At 39.6% G+C, this 15,108-nt stretch overlaps 1 protein-coding gene and 2 long non-coding RNA genes across 3 annotated transcripts in view; 2 read left to right on the top strand and 1 right to left on the bottom strand.

Annotated features, from left to right (window-relative positions):
• The window catches only part of HTR1F (5-hydroxytryptamine receptor 1F), a 105,196-nt gene that overhangs the window by 67,046 nt on the left and 23,042 nt on the right, over positions 1-15,108 (bottom strand). The window lies entirely within an intron of this gene.
• The window catches only part of LOC138115371 (uncharacterized), a 29,373-nt gene continuing 18,534 nt past the window's right edge, over positions 4,270-15,108 (top strand). Inside the window, exon 1 of the long non-coding RNA XR_011153290.1 lies at positions 4,270-4,346. This is a non-coding gene — a long non-coding RNA (uncharacterized lncRNA). The remainder of the gene's footprint in view (positions 4,347-15,108) is intronic.
• LOC138115360 (uncharacterized) lies at positions 4,457-13,864 on the top strand. Its single transcript, XR_011153279.1, has 2 exons — positions 4,457-4,579; positions 12,303-13,864. It is a non-coding gene; the product is annotated as an uncharacterized lncRNA (long non-coding RNA).

The following is a 15,108-nucleotide window of genomic DNA, read 5'->3' as shown; positions in this document are numbered from 1 at the left end:
ACCAGGTATGGGGCAAACGGCTCATAAATAGCCATGGTCTGCATGGATGTGGTTGATGCTGGTACTGGGATCATGATTTGTGCTCAAAGAGCCTAAGGGATTAGATTTACTCCTGATTACCACAGGACCCACGTGGCTAGTTGAAGAGAGAGGATTTCTGCTGTGGGAAAGGTCTCTGCAGTCACTAATACCTGGTTTAGTACTGGGAACAGTAAAAGTTGAGGCAGAACATGCTCAAGGTGTGTCAGTGGTGGAGACACAGCTGAAATCTTTGATCTCAAGGATGAGGGCCTGGTCTGGCCAAGATTTGGGAGAGGGAGTCAGAAGGAACGGTAGTTGTAGAGCAGGGAGGAAGGCAGGGTGGGGAGAGTCACATTTGCTGCTCTGGCTGTTTTATGGGAAATAGGAGGGAGGAGAGTGACTCCCTGCACATTGAGACTCTGCACTGCTGGAGCAGCCAAACAGAATATGTGGGGGTCCAGCACTGACAGACTTGGAAGATGAACATATAATTTGTAATGCCCAAATAGTGAATGCCTATAGCTGATGCTGGTCTGAAGAGTAAGATTTATTGCTGGTTGGTGCAGGACCTTTAGGACTTCTGCTGACAAAACACACCAGCATATGGATGCTTTTGAAAGAGGAAGACATTGCTGAACTCTGGTGAAAGTTGCATTTCAGGCAAAGATTACAGTTAAGGAGCTTGGCAATGAGAATTCAATAATTATGTTTATTTTTCCCTCCTAACAGGTTTGCTTGGCAGATTAAGGGAAGGATTGATGATAAAATAGAGCAGGTGGCTCCAGATGTGCCAGAAAGATTGGGAGGAGGGTAGGTACAAGCAAGGTGAATACTGGATGCTGACAGCAGGAGCAGAGGTTCAAGGGAGGCTGCTCAGAGTGAGGAGAACAAATGTGAGTGGAAGAAGGAAAGGAGAGGGAGAAAGCGTGAGGAAAGAGACAAAAGCCAAAGGCAATTTCCTAAGATTTCTTTCTTCATCTCTGTCCTCCTCCTTGTCTTCTGACTTAACCCATGCCTGCTCAAAAATTGAGGGAAAAACGGAACGCTACAGCTTTCCTTCATGTTCACAGTAAATGATTCAATGCCTGATTAAGTGACATGGCCAACTTCAGCATCCAGAGATCAGTGCAGCTTCTTCACCTCTTTTTCTCCTGCTTGTTAGCAGAAGGCAGGACACAGCTAATTTTTTTTCTTTAGAGGATGCTTTTGTTCTGAGCATTTTAAGTATATTTTTTTATATCGTGTGTCTTAAAATTTCTGGATATTGGTCCTCATCATTCACAAGCACAGGAATAGTAAATTAAAAAGTATCAGCTACTGTAGATCATGAAGAAAATGCATAACAGGGTATTAGATGTATCTATATCTGTGTATATATTTGCATATGAGTGAAGGACTGAAACACTGAGAGTCTCCAGCTCTCAGTAAAAGCAGAGCTGCTTCTGGGTTGAATAAAAGGAGAAGCAGGATACTGACTGTGAGGGCGCCATGATACTGTAACCTGAAAACTAATTAATGAAAGAACAGATTTTAAATAACATTTGGGTGCAACAGCAGGAAATACAAGGAACAGGTGTTTAACAAGATTTCTTTTGACTGTTTAACCTTTTTGGTAATGCCGAAAACCCAAACTCTGTCAGACTTCAGCTTTTCCTCATTTCAGTAGTTGTCCTTTTGGCTAGTTCATGACTCAGAGCATTTATTCTGCTGTTAGCTTGTCTCTAGGGATCTGGGTGTCCACTGTGAAGCGTTTTTGATCTCCATTGCATGTGTTGCTTTCTCCTCAGTAAGCGATAGAATTACATGGCTGCAAATAAGGCCCCACATTTCTGACTCTGCTCTGTGGGCTCACGACAGCATCTGAGGGAGAGATCACCTCCCAGAACTGGGTGGAATTTGTTGCCTAACACCTAGAAACCAGGGGAGGCTTTTCTTTGTGATCACTATAAAATACAAAAGCATAAATAAGTGTTTTTCAGTGTTTCAGGTGTTGGTATAGTCTGGAGGGATATCTGTTAATAGAATAGGTCTCTGACACCCTGCTGAGTGACTGGGATTACATAACACTGAAGTGGCTTTACATCTCTTAAGAAGCTCCTTGTTTAAATGACCTCCTAGCAATGAGCTCTTTCTCTCTAGCATTTTATATTCTGATTTTGCACTGTTTCTTGGATTTAGAAAATGAAAATAAATTCAAGTCATACCTGCTTTAACAGTCACCTTTTAATGGTGTAAGTGTTTACTTCCATCACGATTTTAAAAAGTTTCTTCCTGAATTTCTTTTATTAAGTGTTTGAAGTGAAGAAATTGTTAGAAGAATATCTCTGTAAAAGCATGCTTTCTTTAGGGATGGGGTTTCAGCAGCGTTAGACAATAGACAGAGTCAATATTTGATGTCAGATTTTGTCTGCATGAACTCCCACCCCCACTCTCCTCCTACACACATTTAGACCTCTACATGGCGGGGGCATGCATCTCTAACTCTTTAGGCTCATTTTCAGAAATTGATTCCATTAGGTGCTGCTTCTTTTTGTTATTTTTCCCTTTCATCTTCCTCATTGCTTTCCACACAGCATGCAGTCCAACCTGCTGGCTGATGTTCTTCTTCCAAATCAGTGGGTTTGACACTAGAATCTTCTACAAATAAACCGATCCATCTTCTCACCCCATTCCTCCATTATATGTATATATGAGAACTGTTCTTTCTCCTGACCCTTGCTCTCCTGTCCCTGAGCTGCCTCGCTATGCACAGAAGGGTTGGACTCCCTGCTGGGGCACTGAGGACATCAACACCCTCTGTCACCTCTCACTTCGAGGGGTTTGGCTGCCCTGGCTCAGGGCTGTGACATTTGTTGTCAGCTCTTTGTTGCTTACTGGATGTTATTTCCAGGGCTGCTGGTGGCTCAAATTCCCCTACCAAAGATCCTGTCTAATCTCCTTCCCTATTGTTATCATCGGTTTTCATCCGTAGATTTTCCAGTTTCATTTTCCAGTTTCCTCCTATTTTTCTTTCCCTCTGGTGACAAGAGCACTAAGGACACACTTGCAGCCTGCAGGGACCATCCTGGTCTCCAGGATGTGTCTGCTGGAAGGGGAAGGAACATTTCTGAGCTAAAGGACCTATCAATAGATGTACCTAGCTCACAACTTCCCACAGATTCCCTAGCATGAACACATTTTTCAATCTTGAAGTTGAAAATAATCAGCAACACTTGGAAGCAGGAGATCCATTGTGAAACATGACCCAGATTCTTGCAGTGGCATGTCTGAAATCAGTGTTTCAGGTTCCTTTTCTAAACTCCTGGGAAGGAGGAAAAGAACCAGTTTGGGTGCACCTGCAGGATGCAAGAGACTGCCTGTGTGGATACTGATAGCAGGGTGGGCTTGAGTGCTTAGACAGGATTCAACCCATTAAGCTTTAGTGTTTCTCACCCTAGAGAGTTGCTTCCTATATGATACTTCATCTTTTATGATCTTAATTAATACTAATTGGTAGATGATTGCCTCTAAAAGTACTATTCTATGGAGAAAATGAATCTGATATTACAGTGAGTGATATTTGGGAGAAACCATAAGGTACTATAAGCCCTATGTAAATGATTAAATAGATCATCTTCCTCTGTTTTGATTTGTATCTATCTATATATTGTTTTCCTTGATAGTCTATATTGTAACTCCCACACCTGGGGAGTTTCATCACAGTTTTCAAACCAAAATCTGGGGCTAGAAGAGACCACACTTTTGAAAACTGTAATGAAAAACCATTGTTAAATAAAGGATATGGTTGTTTTCTTTTTCTTTTTTTCCCTGTTTGCTTTCCATCAGCATACTAATTCTGCTTTTATGTGGAATTCACTCCTCCATTTATATGGGTGATTTAATTTTTGGTCTATTCCTATTTTGAGAAAGAATCCTCCTGCATACATCCCCAGGATTCTCTTTCAGCAAAGACTGTGGTTATAGAAAAGTAAAAGCAGAGATCTTAGATCTTAGTAAACAAAATCAGAGGATGAATTAATGTTTAAAGCTGGCTGTGACACTGAACTTACAATTCACTTATTATTTTTGGCAGCAGCATGTCCAAACTGCCAAGACCATTCTTGGAAATCACAGCTGTGATATCTCTAATAGCTGAACTACAGGGAAGCTGCAGTTAGGTCATACTGCCTTGTCACTGCACATGAATAGTGCAAGTGATAATAGTTACCATTACTGCCTACTCATTTTGCAGCATGTTTTGTTCAGTTAAAACAATTCCAATTATTAATAGCATTATAAAATATTCTGCTGAGTGCATTCCCTCCTGCTTTACATGGTTGACTCAGGTAAGGAGCGTGCTGGGGCAGATCAGCCCCAGCTGAATCCAATTGGGCCCTTTGGGCAAGTGCAGAGAAAGGTGGTGGAATTGGCTGGGAGGGGAGGTCACTGGACTGGCTGGGGCCAGGTGGTTTTTGGGGGCCACCTGGGGAAGGGGAAGTTTCAAAGTGAAGCTGGGGAGAGGCCAAGGCCAGTAAGAGCCATCAATGGAGAGGAAGAAGCTCGCTGGGCTCTCTGTGCAGTGAGTACTTGAATGTATTATCATAAGTAGGAAAAGGTCTCAGGAGTCTGTTGTCAGCCAGAGCTGCTGGTCAAGGGGGAGGTGTTAAAATTAGATGCTGAGCTGGAAGGGTATTGGGAAATTGATGTGGGCATTTGACTGTGTTTTAGCAACCTAATTCTCAGAGCAAGTTATATAGAGTGTGCTGCCAATTATTTACAAACAGAGCTTGAAAAGTGCTCCTGCCTGAGGTAAATATTATCAACTTCAGAAGAGCTTAACTGCTTTTTCGGAGCACTTATATAAACATATGTTCCACGTCTACAATTATTTGTTTTACAGGATTAAATTTCTTTTAAGTGCTATTAATGGTTTGGGAGACCTGTGCCAGCCTCCTGCATGCACAGGCTACTTGACCACAGGTGCCTGATTTAGAAGGTCTGCAAAACATCTACTTTGCATGTTTGCAAGCAGTCCAGGAGCAAATTGCTTGATAATGCTGTTACCAAGACAGGCCATATGTGGTAAAATGACAGAAGCCACGGACAAACAAAATGTTGTAAAAGCTGAAGTGCTTGCAGTAGTAGGTGATATGGTACAAGAGTTGTCCAGCGGTCCAAAAGATTTTCTCTCATGTTAAAGGTAGTGAGAGGCTTTATTGTTTTGAAATTTTTTTTTTTTTGGCTCAGCTTTTTGCTCTTCTCAGCTGGTGCTGAAATGGTTTGGTTTAGCCTGAGGGAAGTGGAGGGGAATTGCTGCCTCTGGACCTGGGAATTGAATTTTGGCAGGCAAGCTGGCACGTGCTACTCACAGCCGGTTTTGAGCTGCAGACAGTCAGTGGGGCCAGATTTGGGGCAGTAAAGATGAATGCTGAAAGACACTCTAGGCTTAATCTCACAGAATTCGGGGCAGGAGAAAAAAAACTTGGAAAACAAATGATGTGCCAAAGGTGGACAGAACATTTTGCTCTTGGCAGGTAAACAAAAGAAATTCTGATGCAGAGACTTAATACAGTATAGGTGTATTTTTTTTTTTAAATAGTAATTGTTTTGGCTTTACTGCTGCACAAACAACTCAAGAACCTGTAGCACAGACTTGGTTTTCTGTTTCCAGCAATTCTTAGGTTTATAAATCCCTGTATAATGTGATTGAACCCTGTTTTAAAACACTGAGACTTTCTTGTCCAAGCTGCTTTCCCTGGAAGATTGATCCAGAGTTTCATGCTGATAAGCATGAAAACAATTTTTTTTTCCTTGCCCAGCTTCCAGTTCTAGCTGATACATTGCGAGTTTGTATTTACTTAAATTTTTAGTGATGCCTTTGAAAGAAGATCTTCTCTCATCTTCCTGTTTGCCCCCTCTCAACTTTGGCATGTCAAGCTCTTGTAACTTTTCCTTTCCTTTAATCATTTTTCTGTTCTTCCTCTGTACCCATTCGAACTTACATTACTTTTTTCAGAATGTGAATGGTCAGAAAAGTAGTCCAAATAGCATTTAAGTGAAGTCTTTAACAACAGTCTTTTTCTCTTCCAAAATTATCTTGCCTAAAGCATTTTCTGATGTTATTAGCTTCTTCCCCACCTGCATCACACCAACACCTCACAGCCAAATGCTGATTGACCAGGGCAAGTTGATTTTCCTCCTTTTAGCCACCTCTTTGATATAATGTCTATGGAAATAGTATGAATTCTTGTTATTGATCCCTAATCAAACAGTGATTAGGGATTAAATAATTCCATCTCCTAAACTGTAAAATACCTTCCAGTTTTTTTTTAAGAATGTGTTATTGCCTCTTAGCACAGAATCCTGAGAGCTCCATTCATGTTGTGCAGGATTCTGCAAGGTTGTATTTAAGGATAAAAACATGAATCTCGCTTGTTGATCAACTAAAACCTCCAAACTTTCCTGAGACCCATATAAAACCTAAAATGTGACCCATGTAGGTTAGTGATCTTGGTTGCAACAGCAAGACAAGCCCTGACATGAGTTTGGTTGCCAAATCAACTCTTTTGGATTAAAACCATAAATAAAAAGGCAGAACTAACTAAGTTGGACACAGTACTCAGACTTACAAATCTTTTATGCATTTAAAATGTGTAAAAGCCAAAACAAACACAAATTTGAATAGAATAGAAATACTGTAAAGTGAACAGATTCTGATTTTATAAACAATTTAATCCCTGATTTTTCTTTTGAGTAAGTGCTTTCAAAAACAAAGTCAGGGTTAAAAACACCACTCCAAGCTGCCATACTAGAGGATGATCTGGAAGCTTCCCTATAGCTTTGTGATAAAATGCTGCAGACTTTGCTCTGATCTCCTGTCTATAACTAGACTATTTATCAGATAAATTTTAGTTATGGGGGAGAAGCAGGTAAATGTACAAATGGAACCATCGAACAAAATACATTTAATTGCAAAAACTTGAAATTATTGATGGTGTGTAGAGTGGATATATCTAAACCAAAAAGCCACTGTTCTATTCCTTAATAGTGACAGATTACAAAAAATTACATTCCATGACTCCCACAAGTCTACATCTGATATGCTTGCAGGGACCAAACACAAGTCACTCAGGGAATATTGAGCTGTGAGGGATGCTGAAAAGAATGTGGGATGGAGGAGGCATGGGAAGATGGAGGGAAGAGCAGATGATGTTCTTCTCTCCCTGACGAGACGCATAGAAGCCAAACAGCCCTGTTCTACACCAACGTATTTTCAATACCTACGTATTTTAGAAATGCATTAGAAAAGGATTGTTACTATGTCTGATGTGTGTCTCCAAAGCACAGCTTGTCAAGGAAAGAAGAGATCCAAACAGAGCTTGAATATAGAGAGAAGTGTGTTCTAATCATAACCTTGTGCTCCTTCAGAAGCTTTGTGCTATCTATTCTCCTTGGTAGTTCTGTAGTGAAAGGCACTAATGATACTCCAAAATCTTATCCTTGCAGTTTCCAAAGACAATGTTTGCAAAGTGTTTTGATGTCTGAAAATAGCACCAACTAAACAACATCTCTGCTGCCCCTGGAGCGTGTGCACTCAGATGCATTGATAATAGGAGGTGGGCAGCTCTCTGTACTACACAAACACAGCCTTGTGAGGAAAAGTTTATCTGAAAATTTAAGAGTTTTACCAGAGTTTTACAAATTCAAATGCACAGAAAGCTAGAGAATAGATTGCTGCAGAGAGAATTAATATCTGAAGTGCTGAAATAAAATGCTTATAGTGAACAGAAATGCTGTGCAAGAATTGTTTGGTGTGTCAAGAATTTCTTGTAGGACTTATTGAAGGAGTAACGTGAGTAAAGACAATTTGGGCTATAACAAGGAAGCTAAGCAATCAAGAGATGAGATCCAACAAATATCAAATGTCAGAAATTTATTTAAAAGCCACAATAGTGGCAATATCATCTTGCAGTATGTCATATATCCATCTTGGTTGATGAAAAACTAATTAATCTTGTAATGCTAGAAGCTAAAAAAAAATCACTGACAGTGGCATGGGTGAGCTAACTACATCTGGAAGAGAATATGTGGTGAAATTAAAAGTTTTTCAGATCAGCAAGACATCCTTTATGCTCAGTGTAGTGTTCTTCTCTCATATTATGCTTCCCTGAAATAAACTTCTTGGTTTGATTTTTTTTTTAAATAATTTTATTTAGGAGGAGTAAATGTTCATAAAATCTCCATTCCACTTTAAGTGTCCTGAACCAGCTCAGTCTGTGACTGAGAACATTTTTACCATAAGAGAGTCCCTTTACCTGAGGGACTTAACACAACATTTCCAGTGACACAATTCTGAGAGGAATATGATTTTTTGTACAACTTTAATCCATCCATTTAAAAGAAGAGCTGTGGTTTCTACTTTTAATGGACATTTAGTTCTGCAGCAGACTTAAAACTTCCGGGGAAGGGAGAAATTTCCTTAAATGTAGACACATAGAAATCTTTAGGTTTGAAAAGACCCTTGAGTCCAAGCATTAAGCCAGCACTGCTAAGTCCTCCACTGGACCATGTCCCTAAGCACCATGTCTGTGCACCTTTTAAACCCCTCCAGGGATGGTGACTCCACCATTTCCATGGGCAGCCTATTCCAGGGCTTGACAACCTTTACCATTAAGAAATTTTCCCTGATATCCAATCTAAGCCCCCCCTGGCACAGCTTGATGCTGTTTCCTCTTATCCTGTCACTTGTTACTTGGGAGAAAAGACTGATCCCCACCTGGCTCCACCTTCCTCTCAGGGAACTGTAGAGAGCAATAAGGTCCCCCTGAGCCTCCTTTTCTCCAGGATAAACACCCCCAGCTTCCTCAGCTGCTCCTCAAAATCCTCATGCTCTAAACCTTCCCCCATCTCCACTGTTCCTCTTTAGACACATGTAATGCAAAGATCTATAAACTATGAGGGTTTTTTTTTTCATTTTCTATATGTTCCGTCATCTTTCTACAGTGCAGTGCCTTACATCTGAAAGTAAAATGTCTAAAACAGATGAGAAGATTTAAATTTCATCTTTTTCTCTTTATTGGCTGCAAAGAGAGTATGGGATGGCCTGCCTGAATAGGTTTCTAAATTGCATATGAAAATCTTGTCTCAATGGCACCAACTGATATAACTTCATAAAAAAAATAGATTTATAGAAAATATATGGTTGCTGAACTATTATCTTTTGTATGAATACCTGGTTGGGCTGAAAATTGGCTGTGATAAATCCAGTGTGCTTTAAAGTGGATCAGCAATACCACTTGGCAAATCTCCTCCACTAAGCTAGGATTTTTTTTTCTACAGAGAAAGTGGCAGTATGGCAATTGTTTTATACTTAAACACGTAGTCCAGAATCCACCTGGATGAGGAGGTGCTAGGTAGCTCATATTTTTTGCAGGTCCCTACTCTAAAACCTCCTGAAGGAGTGAAATAGCTGAGGTTCTACTTTTGGGTCAGTTCAGAGCTCTGAGCAGAGCCTACAGCCCTGTGCTCAGCAGCAGCTCCTCCCCACAATCAGGAGCCACCATAAATGAAGTTTTTTAGGGGGCCTATAACTGTCCCAGAACTCTGTAAGTGCTGTAACTGGCTGCAATTTCCACAGTCCTGGAAAAAGATCTGTTCCCTAATAGTACATCTCTTTTGAAGGTCTATGGTATACGACAATAGAGAGTGTAAGTTACTTAGTCAAAGTCTCAAGTGAGAACTTTGGAAACAGGATATAGACCTTTCCTGATCTGTGCACAGTACACAAAGGACTGTGCCAAATCTGAAATTACCACAACTAAACAGCTCTGCGTTTATCACCTTGCAAATCTAATTTTAAAATGAGAACAAGAGAACTTAAACTCATCTTTGAGGTCTCTTTGTTCCCTATTCCTTCTTTTCCCTGTTCATCTACTGAAGAGTGAAAAAAGGACCAGAACAGTAGATTTCATTTGGCTATTGATCCAATGTGTTAATGCTTCTACCATTGCCATTAGAGCTACTGTAATTGGAAAATAAAGCAAAAGAAATATTCTTCTTAAATTCCTCCAGCTGGTCTACTGGGTTTTCTGACTCCACATTCTTCCTGAGTGATAGAGACTGCTTTTATTTACACAATATTAAAACAAACAAACAAAAACCCCACCCCAAAAGGCAAACCCAAGAGAATAATTTTTGGTAGCCATAAGTGCTATAAAAGCAGTGGCTAACTCTGCCACCCCCATCCACCCCCTGTGGTAAACCAAAAGTGAACGAATATTGGTTTACCTTACAAGAATCTTGTAATTTGTGTTTCCAGCACAAAACAGTAAAAACAATGCACAGGCTAAATGGTTTTACAGCTAATAAAATAGTGACTGTCCAAACTGCTTGTACAAATAAAAGGTTAGATCACGTTCTCACTGGGTTTTCTTAGACGTACATCCAAAATGCAATAAGAATTCTGAAGGGAATACATAGTGCTTAAAATACCAATGCAAATTCAAAGATTCTGCTCTGCACCTGTGCTAAAATTCATGCTTTAGGCAATGCCATGAGAGAAACATAAGCTACTGGTGTGCATCAAAATGAAAACTTTACACTTCTATTTATGCACTTTGATGCATGGTACTAATGCGTTATGTGCATCTAAAAACAAAAACTGTTTTCTCTCCTCTTTGAATGTGTGAGGCCAAGAGGAGCAAAGAAAACCCTGCCACAGGGAGGAGTGTTGCCTTGTGGTTTTGTGGGGTTGGATCTGGCCCCTGTGCTTGGGGTAGTCCAGGCACCACCCCAGCAATCCCTGTGCCCTTGTTCCACCCCTCAGCTCAGCATCCCAAACCACCTGCTGACATGATTTTGGCATTCTGAACCTCAGAAAAATCATGCCTTGGAGTACCATAGGGAAGGGCAAGCTTATTCTCTGTATGATCTTCTTTATCTGTGCTGCTTTTTTTTTTTTTTTCCTGCTTGTCCCTAGGCTCTTAGGGAACTGGGAATTATGGTTAAAGCTGCTTCTTCAGGCTGATGCTTCAAATCCAGCCCAAGCTAACAATGTCTGTTTCAGTGTATGTAAAATTAGCTTTTCCCAGGTTTCAGTGGATCCTGGGATGCACCTCTAAAAATAATTGATAGTGCTGCCAGAAGTCTTGGCAGACAAGCCAAAGACTGAAGTCGTGATGTCCCCAGAGATCTTACTGAAGATCTGAGCTCAATCATACCCAAGGGGCAATGGGAGATAATTATGGAGTTCAGGTGCTTTAACCTATATACTTGTTTTGGAAGAAAAAAAAAAAGCAGCTCACACAGACATATTCGCAGGTACATTCACCAGGTACATGTCCTGTTCACAAAAATTTCTAACAAAATTTCTAAAGGCTTAGAAATTTCTAAATTTTTAAAACAGTATAGCTTGCTGCTCAGATATGAACTACCTGTGTAGTGCCTCACTGGAGCACTGTTGAGAACACTACAACAGTATTTTACTGATTACTTCTGGCTTTACAGAAAAGCTAGTACTTCCTTTAGTTTTAAACCATAAAGATGTGTCCAGCTCTGCAGGCTGTGATTTCTGCCCCATCACTCCAGCCACTCTGGAGTAACCTCTTGTTAACGTAATTGTACATTTCTCAGAGGATATTGTAAAAGGGTGGAAGAAAACAGCAGAAAGATATAGAGTCTAGATAAATATGAAAATAACACTGAATCAGAACAGCACCACCTCAATGTCCCTTCCTTAATGGTTTAGTTATTAACCATTTATCTGAGAGCTAGCCACACAGATGGCACTAATTCCCCACCAATGCAGAGTGCAGGATAAATATCATGTTAAAATAATGTATTACCGTAAATAACACACAAGTTTTCCCACAAAGTTTGCTCACTTTGTATGAAATTGATGTATTAATTTATTAATATTTAATGCTTCTACACTGTGAACTCCAGTAATCGTTTTCTGTAGGCAGTTTGTCCTTTATTTACAGGCACATATAATTGTAGTCAACAGCAGGAACACGAAAATATTTGCAGATAAATTTTACTTAAAAAATAAAAATCTCAGCAATTTAAAACTATTTGAGGGTGCTGAGGAATATATTTTCACTGTTAACTAAAGAGCAGTTAAACATTTTTCAAACTGTCCCATCTGGCACAGATGTAAATAACAATCTGTCTGTTTTAAACAGTCCTCTGTTGACTGTGTTAGCAAATGTGAGGATTATTTGCTATTAACTGACAATTTCACCTTCGAGCGGATTTATAAAGTTCTGCAGTGCTGACACTAGTACATATATCATTTCTTGCAGATCAGTATAATGCTGAAAGAATCTTTGTGCAAACATACTTCAAGCTCTTCATCTTAATGTCTGAAGATGTTGATACGGATGGAGTTATAGAGATTTATCATCATCTTTACTGTGATCCCCTTTCCTCCAAAAAAAGCAATAAGCTAAAAAATTCATGCATCCGGAGAAGTAAGGAAGACAGTTTCATCTGCCACTGAAAGCAATCACTTAGGCTTAAGGGACTGGCTGACTTCTGGATGTGAGTGGGCACAACATAAATGTCTCACGGATATTATGAGTGGCACAGTGGTCTTTCATCAGAGCAGAATTTATGGGTGTTTCCTAGCTGCTAGATGAGTGGTGTGTAATGGGATTCCATAAATTACTGTGAAAATCAGATAGCAGTACAATAAAAGTAAATAGGGATTGCAGGAACCAGTGTATGCTACCCTGTATGAACAAAGGAAAAAAAATGGTGAGATCAGCTCACTCTTGCTCATGAGGGCTTGAATATTGACCTCACACTGGCGGGGATTCCTGACTTGTGTTCCAAATGAAAATCAAGATCTGGCTCACTGGGTTGGATATAAGACAAATATTTTGTGGTAAAGTGTGTTTTATGAAACACATTTTTCATTCTTTAAGCAGCAGTTACCAGTTTGTTGCTTCCAATTTGAAATAAATGCTTATTGTATCAGATAAAGAACACTCTACCTGTGCTCAGGCCTTGCTGTTACCTCTGCACAATGCATATAAAACTTTCCAACTTTCTAAGGCCAAAAGCGGATGAAAACAAAACTGAGATGTTTAGGTGCTAAAATATACACGGTTTCTTAAAGAAGAAAGCTAAACCAATTATCTCTTTCCAAGCCCTGAAAACTTATTTGTCCTAGAACATTTTTCCACGGGGTTGGGTGAAGAAAAGGTGCTACAAGTGTTCAGCAAAGGGCAGAGTAAAATGAATGTGAAAGTAGCACTCGGTCCCAGGTATTTCAAAAGCTGCTCTGAGAAGAGACTTTATCTAACATCTCCCACTTCGATGTAAAATTACCGCCTACTCAGTATGTTATTTATGTGTATTCAAAAGCACAGCTACTTGCTTGCCTTTCAAACTGATGTTTTAACCATTTTCTTTGGTGTGCAAGCCCAGCAGAGGATATGTGCTGACAGTAAACCAGGTTCAACGTTTCTCTTGTATGTCATTGGCATTGTTTGTTGAGTTGTGGTCTGTGCTGGCTGTGCAAAAAATACTGGCAGGAAAGACTGCTCAAGTGTCAGTGAACCAGCTGGGCCAGAGAATTCTTCATTAAAGGTAATTATGCATGAGAAGGACGCTGCTTGATTGTCAGCTTGAGTTGGTAGCACTGACAGATTGGGGAAACCAAACCAAATTTAACTCGCAGATAATGTATGCTTTTCATGGGAATAACTGACAGACAACAACTTATAAAGTTCCTGCCTGCTGCTTTTATGGCCACTTTGCAGGCAGAACTATCATTTAAATGGAAGTAGAAAGCACTACCACCCTGTTTGGAAGATTTTGTTGTGATCAAGTTAAATCTGTTTAGAACGGCACAGTCAGGTACAGAACACCTTCAAATGCAATGTGAAAAACCTGTTGATAAACAGCCTGTCCCTTCTGTGAAGCACAATTGCAGAAAAAAAGCCAGCTTTAATGGAAGGGTCTGTGACATTTAATGTCTGTGAGGTAGTCAGATTTAAGATAGACTGGTTTGTTTGTTTGTTTGTTTGCTTTATTTTAAAGCAGTTAAATCTAAGAATTCTCTTCTTAAAGTTGAATCTTTTGAAAGAACTGGTCTTGCATAAGCAGGAGGCACTTCATATGAGGATTGTAAAACCAAACAGAACACTCTTGCCCAAAACCCAATTCCTGAACTCTCCTCCATGTAAGGGTAACAATGTCCCAGCATCCTTCCAGTCCCCTTCATGCTTCAGGGTGAGAAGGGGAGCAGATTCTCTGGATCTTCCCACAACCCCCAGTTCTCTTGTTTCACTCTAACTTTGGTTTGTAGCAGTGTTTCAAATACCTCAAACTGATGTTCTGAGGATGAGAAAAGAGATGCTAGTAAATTTCATTTCCAGCTTTGAAAAAAATTCTGTGGTCCAATTGAATTGCATAACTGCATATCAATTGTTATAAAGGCAAAAAAGCCATTAAGAAGATTCAATAGAAAATGGAATTGGTTTTAGGGATAAATAAATGCAAGTTAGCTATGAAATGTCTTTGTTCAGTGGGTTTGAAGAACAATTGAAGTGTGTATTTATTCAACAGATTATTTTAAGCTTTCAGAAATGACAAACATTAGAGATGACTGAAAGGAGAAACTACAGAATTGAAAGTTATGGTGTATATATATATTTGCAATTATTACTTAATAAGATGCATTCAGAAGTAGTAAAGATGTAATATGCACTGAAAATGGCAGACATGGAAGAAAATTGCATCAAGAAAATGAATTAAATTGGATTTCAAGCCATCCATTACACAGTGGAAATGAACTTAGAAGAAGAATATATGGCTTGACATGCAAAATTTTAAATGGGTATATGCATTAAAAGGTTGTGTCAACATGTAGCTATAACTCCAGTGACCTTGCCTGGTAGGGCATGGGGAATTTTGCCATCAGACTGCTGCAGGCTAATTGGCACTGCCCTCCTATTTTCTAAAAATAGAATAGCCAACTTTATTCTTCATTTGCAGAACCCTTTTTGTCTTGGACTATTGCAAAGATTTTAATAAGAGCCCTTAAATTGCATTTGTGAAATGAGTCAGATATTTTAACTGGGTGTGTTGAAGCAAATAAAA

This window comes from Aphelocoma coerulescens, chromosome 1 (assembly GCF_041296385.1).
Source record: "Aphelocoma coerulescens isolate FSJ_1873_10779 chromosome 1, UR_Acoe_1.0, whole genome shotgun sequence".
In the NCBI taxonomy this organism is placed as follows: Eukaryota; Metazoa; Chordata; class Aves; order Passeriformes; family Corvidae; genus Aphelocoma; species Aphelocoma coerulescens.
Note: the sequence above shows the minus strand (reverse complement) of the source record. Positions and strands in the feature narration are given on the sequence as shown.